The following is a 12,044-nucleotide window of genomic DNA, read 5'->3' on the forward strand; positions in this document are numbered from 1 at the left end:
CCAGGCTCAGTCTGCCTTATTTTCTGCTGTCTATAGTTGCTGGTTAGTGTGGGTATCAGCAGGGCTGCTGTTTGTGGGTGTGAATGTCTGTCCATATGTGGGTATGTATTAGGGCTTGAAGCAGTGTGTGTGTGTGTGTGTGTGTGTGTGTGTGTGTGTGTGTGTGTGTGTGTGTGTGTGTGTGTGTGTGTGTGTGTGTGTGTGTGTGTGTGTGTGTGTGTGTGTATGTGTGTGTTTTTGAGACAGACATAATTCCAAACCCCTTCAGTTGATCCCTGTGTCAACTGCAAGGAGATTGTTTCATTCCAATGCATAGCATCAATCACTAACACACACAGTTAATGCATATTCACCAGGAATATTCCACAATATACCCAAACGCTCTCAGAATACACGTTCCCAAATCAGCAGCTGAATAATACCTGAGTTTCTTTAGCTTTTTATTTAAATTTCCTTTTTCTTTTTTTTTTTTTTTTTTTTGGACACAACTAAATCTGAGGCTGGTTTGCTGTGTGGAAGCAGGCTAAGTGTGTGGGTTGGGTTGTGCAAACGTTACGAAGAGCTCAGTCACAGCATCTGTGCCTGTGCGTTGGTCCTGAGATCATAACATCGAGGGCGAGCCAGAGAGAAAATTGTCCCACAGAGGGAATACATTAATATCAATTAACAAGACATGTAAAAAAAAAATATCTTGCTGTGCACAACATTGACTTTTTCCTGGCTGCAAACTAGGGGCCAATCCGGCGATGCATGCCTGTACTTAATATTTTTGGCATTTTGCCTAGCTATTTGAAGGTTGACTGTGGAGATTTACCGGAAATACATCGAGAGAAAGTGGTGGATAACATGCAAAAAACATTATTTATTTAAATCCACGGTCCTCTAGTGCCTGCCTGTACTTATCCTGCAATGTGTAACAACTGAAACCCCTTAATAGTCACAGTAGTTAGCAGAAAATATGATACAGGTTAAGGTTTTTCTTTAGTGGACGATTATCTCGGTCTACTGGGGCTAATGTATATTATATATTTTTATGATCATGCAATGCAGCCAAGTGCAAAGACAGATAACTCAAGTGATGTCCAAAAATGTGTTCCGCCATCAATGGCTAAACTACTAACAAGGCTGGTTAGTGAACGGCTGTAGCTAGAAAGCTAACTGCTAACATGTGAGTCAGCCTAGAATATGCTAGAGCTAGTCAAATCACAACTTTTATTATTTCAGGATTGTACGTTCCACGTTCCCAAACACAGCACAAGCTCAGTAGTCACTATAGGTTCCCTCCTCGTGTCTGCAAACAGTTCCCCTTTTGTAAACATGGATTGTTTTCTACAATGAAACCACTGCAACAGACTGGGTGACATGTTTATAGTTACAATTATGACTGTCGGTATTCACAGATGATAGTTCAGTCATCTAACCTACTGATAAGTAGCTGTTATGTGCAGCTGCAATTTCCAGGGTGTCAGTAAACATGTTGTCAGAGGTGCTGTGAAGCCTGTCAGTCATTTCAGATATCAAGGAGGAGGAGTTTTGAGAGAAAGCGTAGCTGTGATTGGCAGATAGAAAGAGGGAATGTCGGTTTTTTCCTGCTTGTTTAAAGGACATAAGTTATTCTAAATGCAGGTATCTAAGGTATTGGACAAGTTGTCCTTCTTATATGCTACAATATAAGAATCAATTTTATATTGAACATTTTGTAAAAAAAGAAGCCACATCTGCACTATTTCTCCCCCTTTACTCCACTTTGTCGGTCTGTCTCTCCCCCACTTTCCCCTGTCGTGGTCCTTTCCTCCAGTCTCTTATATTTCTTTCTCGCTATAGCCTGGCTGTTTTATTTTTTGGTGTTGTTGCTGGAGATTTAAGTGATTAACTGCCAGCGTGAAGCATTTGAGGGCATGCAAGCCCAACTAGTAGAGACCCCTGTGGCTCCAGAAAAGCAAATCAAAACATCAGCAGCACAAGCCTCTAAACAGAGTTTGAAGACCTCCTTTTTTCCGATCTAATGGTCGCTGTGATTCTTCCCCGGAGGCTGGCGTTCATGGAGGCGCAACTTTCAATGCAGCGCTGAGAGATGACGACGGAAAAAGCCATTTTGATAGTGAAGATGCATTTAATGCCAAAGGTTCTGTTGCATTATACATACGCGGCAGATGGCAACATCTCCCAAATATCATAACCATTACATCATTTATTTCACCGACACAGAGAGGAAGCCAGCTCACTAAAGGTGGACATATGTAGAAAAACAAATAGCCGTGAAGCTCCTCTAATTGGCAGATATTTAATTTATTTTCTTTGTGTAGGAAGTAGATCTGAACTGAAAGACTCAGTATTTGCATTATCTTGCATAATTGAATATCCGAGTAATTTGAAAGGAATTAATATTAATCCTTTGCAGTGGCAGGGTGCCCTGAAAGGCTGTAGCGCCTGGGGGAGAACAAGAAGACACTGGGAAGAACAGGCCCAGATCCTCTCCAAGTAAAACAGTCAGCATCATGGGGAAGGTGTCTAAGCGGTGCTTTGCAGTGTTTGACTTCAAGCATTCAAGAGTCTGGCTCTACGGGGGGTGGAGAAGCTTCACATCATCCTCCTGGAGCATTGTTAGCTTTAACGTATATCTGTTTTACAACAGAAGCAGTGACGGTAGCTTGCAACAGGACATGAAAACTCGTCCAATACGCTGTGAAATGTAGGGATTTGGATTTAGTTTAGTTAACTTTGTGAACACTACACTCCTGGGACGCATAGAGCACTTTGCACTGTAGTCTAAAAAAGTAAATAAGATTTCCTGAAGGATTTTCTGAATCCTTTCAATGTAAAATGTGTGAAGGAAATGAGAGGCAGCTGTCATCACTAGCCTGTGGACTAAAACCTTGTTTACTGCACTTATCCTATTCGTAGTAGTTTGTAGCACTTATTATATTCGTATTAGTCTGTTGCAATTATTGTTTTCGTAGTAATTTGCCTCTGCACTATACTTTTGCTCTGGTTTATGCTTTAAGATGCTTGTTTAAGAAAGGAGATGCACTTATGACTTCTGGTGACTAGTAGTTCTCTTGAATACCTATGTTGAATACACTTCCTGTAAGTCGCTTTGGATAAAAGCGTCTGCTAAATGACTGTAATGTAATGTAATGTAATGTAAAGACTTTTTTCCTTCTTTTTTGATACGTACTTTCTATTAAGATCAGCTGATGAGCTTTAAGGTATCACTTTACTCGAACTCCTCTGTTTATCGTGTCTAAGCAGTCTTGATACATTACAATCAAGTTGTAAACTGATATAATTGAATAGTTTCTAAATAATTATTAATGGTTTTGTCCACAGTTATAACTTAAACTGGTTAATGAATGATTGATTACACAGTATATGATAGCTATATTAATGTTTAATGATTACACACATGAACAAAACCTTACAATGTGTTAAATGCATTAATGTACTCTTTATACTCATGTAATAAAAATCACAGGCGGTTTTATAACTGTTTAGAAATATGTTAAAACACATGTTGAGCTTGAGGGTTCATTTTTGAGCTTGACTTTTATCTCAATGTCCACTCCAGATCTCCCGGAGCTTTTAGCAGCATCTCATGACCTTCATCAGCAGATGGTCCATCCAGTTCTCATGAAGATGAAATTAAGTATTTATAAATAGGGTTTGGTTAAAATAAAGTAACAGGTTTGGTAAATACCTGCATGAAAGGATGAAGATGAATTATTGGTTAATGCAGCATTACATTGAATGAATACAATGAATAACTGCCACTATGATTATGTGAAAACTATGTGGAAAGTGGAAATTTAGGAAACTTATTCCTTGTTGGTGGAGGATAACGTTACTCCTGAGATGCATCTTGCGGCTACAAAGGTAGAAGAAGAACAAAGTAAAGTAAGAAAATAAGGAAAAAAGGAACTGTGAAACTTTTAAAAACAGTTAAGCTCCCGAGGGTGAGTAAAAGTTTTTGGTTATGCTTTTAACAAAAGAAAAGCATCGATCTGAGAGAGTTTTGTCTCCTCTGTCGCTAAGTGGAATATGTTTAGCATTTTTATTTTGCTTGAACGGATTTGCTGCTGGACCGCAATAGGATTTTCTTAACACACTTAAACTGAGAGTTTTTACTCATTTTCTTTCAGGACCCTGTTTTGTATTTTGTAGTTCCCTTGAAGCTGCTGACACTTGCACACAAGCAGTTAATTCCCTGTGAGAGTGTTAACAGTTGAGAGCGAGGCAAACTTTCAGGCCGGTATCTCTAAAGTGTGTTATTCAGCTCCTAGTCTTACTGATTACAACTTCTGGCTTCATGACATGACTAGAACTTATTCGTATTTTTACTGCATGTTGGGATTCATAACCCCGCTCCTTATCACTCCATTTCAAGTACTGCAGACAACTTGCATTCATCATCAAAATCCAAATGTCTTCAGCTGTATAATAAGGAATCCAGGGAGAAGGTGAGGTGTTTATTTATTTATTTATTAGCACAAACTTGTTGTTCACATTGTACATTGACAGCACATAGAAACTTGTATACAAGTAAAGGATTGGTGTTTTCACTGGAGCCTGAATGGAGTGAAGAGATGATAAACACCCTCTAGGCATGTTATACGACTCAGTTCAGCATTAGCGTCTCTATCTTCAGGTAAGTCATGTGCCTGTATTCGCTGCATTGTCAGGAGCGCATTATGAGGAAATTCTAAATGCCGTGTTTGCCGTGTCACAATTAAAGCAGGGATCCATAATGAATAAGAATGTCTCATGCTTATTTTAAGACCTTGGGTTTAGCTGTAGTTCACATTTGTAAACATGATTGACTCCCCTCAAGACAAAAAATTAAAGATTCATGATTTTAGTCTGTGATGTAATTTACAAAGAGACACAATCATGAATATCCTCAATCCATCAAATTATCGCTGTATAGATAATATTTAATAGTAATTATTAAAATATTTTCAAGCCATGGTTAAAAAGTGATAGAAATAGATCAATATAACATATAAAAGTGTGATACCTGTTTCGAACATTAAAGATTGTTGAGACAAAAACAGTACATAAGCAAATAATCATACTAATGGCGCAAAATGTGAACTCAAAGAGTTTGCAGTTCTGAGTCCACTTCTATTGCGCTTTAACTTGATTTTGAATGCCAGGCATTTGGTTTGCAGCTGTAGTGCTGACAAAAATGCATTTTCAGCAATCCAAAGCAACATAATTATAATGTTTTAGGCTTCTTTAAACACCATTTTCTTTTTTTCTTTTTAGACTCAACAGTTTGCACCAACAGTCAACAATCATACTTGGAACGTTTTATCATATCAACAGGCTGTATATAATAGATCATAGCAGAAGCATGGATGCCAGTTTCCCCTCCGGCAGCACCTGTAACAGACCATGATGCAATTGAGAAGACATGCAGTGTTTGAGTAAAACCAGTATTGTATTTTCTTTTTCTAAACCTGTCAATGTCTTTGGCTCGTTATGCCATCACTGTATCACTACTTCTCTCTCCGCTGTTACCCACAGCTGAATTTCGCCCATTTTTTCTACTTTTTGTTGGAAGTCTGAAGTCTTGAAGCCAAGACATCTTTTGGCAAATATGGAAAATATTAGAGTCCATATAATGGCATGTGGTACTCTCTGCACACTGTCATCCTCTGCAGCGGTGAGAGATAATTGAAATAATGTTCACACTACACCAAAAACGGTAGAGCTGTTGTGAATGGTTTAGGAGCAGGCATGTTTGTGAAAACACAAACATGGTGTGTTATTTCATTTTTTGCTGACTGCACTGAACACTCCTTTTATTGGTATCATAAGTATGTTATCATGTATAATAAGCATCTTCAACTGTGGAATATGTGCTTGTTGCTCTGTTCCTTTAATACTCCACCATACAGGTCAATGTATGTATCAATCCAAAACTGGTACCAGCTTGAAGAACATCCAGGTTGACATTTCTGCGGACATTTGAATTGCATAGTACAGAATATTGTAGACTACCAACTTGCTTATTTCAACCATAAAATCATTCAGTCTCACACCAGGCGTTCTGAAAATATGCATTCAAGATCACAGGAAGACAAGTAGCTCTGTGAGGTTGTACACAACTTTGAACTAAATGCTAACTTCAGCAATGACTGATGTTAAGCACATATAATGTTGCAATCTTAGTTCAGCAAGTTAGCATGATAACATATCCTGTGAGAACTAAATACTAAGTAAATCTGAGGCTGATGGGAATAATAGTCTTGCTGCTATTTGGTCATGAAACTATGATTTGTGAAGTGTTGGGCAAATTGAAATTTTGACCTAAAGGGGACATAGTGCTTGCCTACCAACCCACAAACTGTGAAATAAGACAACTCAGTCGTTTTTTTGTGGCCGCCAAGATCAGAAAACATGTGATTCAACAAACCATTCAGATTTGTCTCCCCTTTCTATTTCACGTACAGGCTCATTAGAATATACCGCCGTCCATCTCGACCCTTGGCTCTGGAACTACCGCAAAGGTTGACCATATTTTCCTCGCAAGCCGATCAGAGCAGACTGGGCTTTTTCTAGAGGGGGGCTAAAAGAGACAGGCGCTAGAACGGTGCATTATTGACACGGTAAATAAAGCTATATTCAGACAGAAAGATTTTTTTTTTTTTTTAACATTGAAGCTTGGAAACATGTTGTAAAAAATACATTTATGAACCTGAAAATGAGCATGATATTAACCCTCTAATGATGGTGCTATAGAAATAGAAAGTTATTTCAATTCCTCCTGAGGGGGGTGTGGATCTCTAAATCAAATTTCACAACAATCGATCCACTACTTGAAGAGACATTTCACTCTAATCCACAAATGTGAACCTCATCGTGGCATTAGATAAAAAAGTCAGGGGATCCAATACAATAAAGATAACGTTAAATTAATGTTCGGACAAAATTTGATGGCAATCCATCCAAATAGTTGTTGAGATGTTTCAGTCTGGACCAAAGTTGTGGAGCGACTGTTGGCATCCCTAAGGGGCATGCTGCTATTGTGGCTAAAAGTTGGTCTATTTAATAGTTTAGAAGTGACCTTCATGTTTTGGCCTTCATGGCATCATGAGCTGATGAATGATCATATTAAATAAAGATGGCCTGGTCAACCCATCACAAGAAAACATATAACTGTGTATTTGTAATGCACCGCAGCGGGCAGAGAAACAAATGTGTTTGGAAATGCTGACATTGGTCCATCTGCAGCAATGTCATATACCGTCCTCTCTTTTGAAACTGTAATGCACACATGTTAATTTCTAATACATTTATATACTCTCTCTGCATTAAATCTCTGGTATTTTTTTGAACAAATGTGCATAAAAAGAAGCCTGGAACCCTGGAAGTGACTACAAATTAAGCCAAGTAGAGTTTCTATTCCCCTCATGGCAAGAAATATTAATTTGCTTCGCTCCACTGTTACATCACTCCATACAGACAACAGCTCTGGGGATCATGAATCTTTACATTGAATGCGTTAATTGATACGATCTGGGTCTGAGCCATAAGACCTCAAGTGGCGAAGACAACGACAAAAAAAGTTGCTTTTGTGGAGGGAAAATTAAATATGTTCCTACAACAGTCACTTGTTTCTCTCGCACAATCGATATGATCCAGGAGGAGGTCTTAGGTTAGCCTATGCATCATCTATATTCAGAGTGTTTCCATCATCGATCAATGCAAGGCAACGGGACACTTTGCTGTACCTTTTTAAGAGTCGAGGTGAGTCTGCCAGGCATGAAAACATTTGAAACTGAGGTTGCCGGTGTTAAAATGGCTTTGCTGTTCTTATCCATGCGTGACTAAAAACATTTGCATGGTAAATACAGACAACAATGTGGGCCTCTCTTGCACTCCCTAAGCTCCTGCTTGCACGAAAAGAGCCTGGAACTTTGCAAAGTTCATTTAAAGTTTTTAGCATCTCTGCTCTCATTATCCTCGCTTGTCCAGGCAGAGTAACACCTTAACCCGAAAAACTCCAAATCTGTCCTAACAAGGCAACAGCAGAAGAATAGCTTCTTTTTTTACAATTGTATTCTCCTCTGTTTCTCCACCTCCGCTTTCGTTTCTGACTACCTCACACATTCTTATTCATTCTCACAATCACACTGTTTGCAGGGTTTCCAATCTCTTTCCTCATATTCTGTCACTCAAAGTATTTCCACAGACAGCTGAAGCAAGAATTCATGAAACATTTTGAAGAGAGAAAACCCTTTGCTTTTTACACATATATTGTTACCTACTGTGAATGCAATTACATGTGAACGTCTGCCTATTGATGTGAACTCTTATTAAGTGTGTGTGTGTGTGTGTTTCTGGGTGTCTCGTTGGTTGCCATGGAAGCAGCTGCAGTGGCGGGTGTTAATGTAAGACAGGCACATCGGCATGTTCCTCTGACTGACCTCACTGACCTGTTCCTCAAACGTATGGTTCATGAATGGTTGTGACAGAGTGTTTCAAAATTTGAAACCTTTATTTGTTTCCAGTCATGTGTTTTGGACAGAGAGAAACAATATGTCAAAGTTTTAACCTACTGCTCTCCTTTCGACCTGCAAACACACACACACACACACACACACACACACACACACACACACACACACACACACACACACACACACACACACACACACACACACACACACACACACTGTCTTATGAACTATTAATGCTCTCATCTGTTTTAATTGCCCTCTCCATCAGCGCTTCAGCCCAGCATTTAGCCCAAGGGAGCCACATGCGTCAAGGGATCACCGGCCCAACGGCCTGCTGGGATGCTGCACTTAATTCCAGGCCTGCCGGGCTGCTCTGGCTGTTCGGGGCTCAGCGATGATAACTACACACAGTGCACAGAATCACTCTGTAGTGAGGGTTCGGTGGCAGCGATAATGACGGAGATGCTTCTGGACAATGCAATGGTGCTGTGAGCCCAGCAAATCAGATATCAGAGATTCTGTTGTGGTTGAAAAAACCCGATTCGGATTTTAGATGTGCGAGAAACACCTGGGGAGGACATGCATGAGTCCTCTGATTCAGCTGAGCAGTCGACTCATTAGCTTTTAACGAGACAGAAACAGAATGTACACTGCACCGCGTGAAATCACTAATCAAACAGCTAATTTCATTAAGGTTGCCTCAGGAATGTCGTAATCATCCCTGTGAATTAAACAATAATTAGATCTAATTTACTTTACTCAAATGTGGTCAGTGATGGAATGATGTAACAGTAAAATAGTTCAATTATTTAATATTTTGCAAAGTTTCCAAAATACTTAGCGCAATGTGGGTCTCAGCCTTATTCAATAGACCCTTGTGCATGCTTAATGCAGCAGATTGCATTAACATTTCCTTTGAGAGAAACACATTTTCCTCTAAAGCAGTTCTTCAGGATGTTATGCAGAGCTGCCTAAACGATCCGTACTGTAACGCAAAACTGATTATGGGGAAATGCAGTCAGTTTAAGATGTATCATCAGCTTGACCATACATCCGGTCAGAGTCGATGCAAAGGGTTATTAAGAGATGGAAAGGTCATGCTGTACAAGTGTTTAAAAGTACCTAGCACTTGTAATGCTTCTGGTAAAAGGTGCTGGGAACAGAGAAGGTTTATGTGGTTGAAATTTAAAGCAAAGTTCAACATCAGGCGGGAAGTCAACTAAGACAGCTGAATCCTAAAAAGGAGCAGGCAGGGAAACAAGAACAGAGGCTGGACCACTGTGGCTACAGTGGCACAATAATCTGGCAACGAGCCAGTGTTTGTGAGCAGGTAGGCCTCTATCTGCTGGGAAACTGGGAAAGGGAATTCGGAGCATGTGTGCAGGCATGTGGTGATGAGCTGAGAGGAATGGCTGAGGGAAAAGGGAATGACAAAGTCTGAAAGGAAACGTTAGTAACTGGAAGGAAACAGACTGAAAAATGCAGAAATATAACAGTGGAGTTGTTGCCATGACAAAACTGGGAGCCAACATTGTATATTCTAGCAAACAAGATGGATGATGTTAATACCCGTCTGGTTTCCTCCGACAGTCCAAAGATTTCCCGTCCAAAAGAGGTTAGGCATGAATTGGTTACTCTAATATTACCAATTAGTCAGTGTGATCAAGACACTGTCTTAATGAACCTCTTTTTTCCTGTCCACTTCCTCAATTCATCTTTCCTAATTAGCTCTGAATCAGTTACTTAATGGCACACAAGGAATAATCAATCATGACTTCCTTATTACGCACAAATAATTTCAATCTTCATGCCTCCTCAAATAAAGCAATGCATCATGAGCTTTCAAGGAACATATTGTTACTTAATGGGTACCTCATATTTACTAAACCTTTTTGTTTCCCCCTCAGAAGTGCATCCTCCTAACAAACTAACAATTTGGGTGCTGATTTTTTTTTTAATTCTCGTGCTCAGGATTTTCTTTAATTTATTCTTATAATGTTGCCAAACATGTCTTACAGAGTTCAATACTATCAGGATAAAGATAAATAGTTGGATTTGTCTGTTTGATTGTTATTTTTGGCCACGTGCCTTTTCTTCTCTCGTGTTTATAATTAATTTTAAACCTTTCTATCTCTTCCTGTTTTATCATTATTTCATTGCTGCGCTGTCACTCAGTACGCCGATCACACCAACTCAGTCTGGGACTCACCTGAAGTCATGCCGCACTATAAGACCGAAATAGTGCTCAACCTCACAGGGACCTTTGAAATATATTGTAAAAATCCAATGGGCATCAGTAATGAAAAAAAATAAACTTGAGCTTTCATGTTGAAGTTTCAGAAGAAGTGATGGTAATTTCCACCCTGCAGTAATCTGAGATTTGGTTCAGGAGTGAGAAAGAAAAAAACCCACCGACTCACTTAATGCAGAAATGTAGAATCAGGGTTTAAGGGACATGAAGTGATCAAGAAGCTTAAGGATGTCCAATCAAACACAGACTCAGCTCTGATGATTCTATCATGAAATTGACCTGGATATTTGGGATTCTTTGATGCTGAGATCGCAGTGAATCCAACATGAGTCCACCCAAGCATTTGCTTCTCTGCTGTTCCAACTCCTAATTTTGCAAAATTAATTAGAGGCTCACCCGCTGTGCTATAGTTGCAATAGACTGACCAAAAGACATAAACATTTTGTTGAAAATAATCCCAAATGTGTTTTATTCCAAAAAAAAGTTTATTTATTTCTTCTAAGAAAAATATTGTATTAAATAGAATGGCCCTTTGCACCATAACACTGACAGGTATGCTTCTGTTCTTTCATTTATCACTGTAATTGAGAATTACATTTTTCAGTTCATTTAGAAAAACTTGTCTCTGGCCCAATTTATGCCTGATGGGAATCTGCTACTACAAGTGACTACTGATTAGTTAAATTTGAAGATACAATGATTGTTTGGTGACTGGTGATGACTGATTCAGACAGTAGGAGCAGATAGCTATATTGGTTTTTATTCCAGAATGTGGTCAGAAAACCACATTTATGTTTCAGCTGCTCATCTATGACAAAATTAAATATTCTTGGACAAAGGACATGTTATATTTATTAGACATTCAATTATTTACAACACCAATGTTTTTTTTAATGAGGTGAGTAGCTCTTTTTCTACCATGAGCTCGTTAGAGAGTGTGCCTGTCACTTTAAGAGTGCACTGCATTATGGGTACATAGGCCTGTTTGAGTGAGTGACGTGTCAAATTAACTCCTGGCAAAAAAATAAAATAAAATGCGAATAGTTTGAGAACATCTTGCAATGGCCACAAACAGGGGAGTCACATACTTTGTCACAGAAAAACGTTTTAGAGGACAAAAGGTTTCAGGAACATTTAACTCATTTGGCAAATGTATCTTGTAAACTTACTCACCTCCAAAAACCAATAAATTACTGAAAAATAAATAAATAGAACACACGTGTCAATGGTGGTTCTCTAAAAGGGTAAAATCTAAGTAGTTTGCTGTGTTTTTGTGTCACTGCATCTTAAGTTCACACAGGTGTTTTCATTAGACTGATTGATTATGT

The sequence above is a fragment of the Anoplopoma fimbria genome, chromosome 6 (genome assembly GCF_027596085.1).
Source record: "Anoplopoma fimbria isolate UVic2021 breed Golden Eagle Sablefish chromosome 6, Afim_UVic_2022, whole genome shotgun sequence".
Classification (NCBI taxonomy): domain Eukaryota; kingdom Metazoa; phylum Chordata; class Actinopteri; order Perciformes; family Anoplopomatidae; genus Anoplopoma; species Anoplopoma fimbria.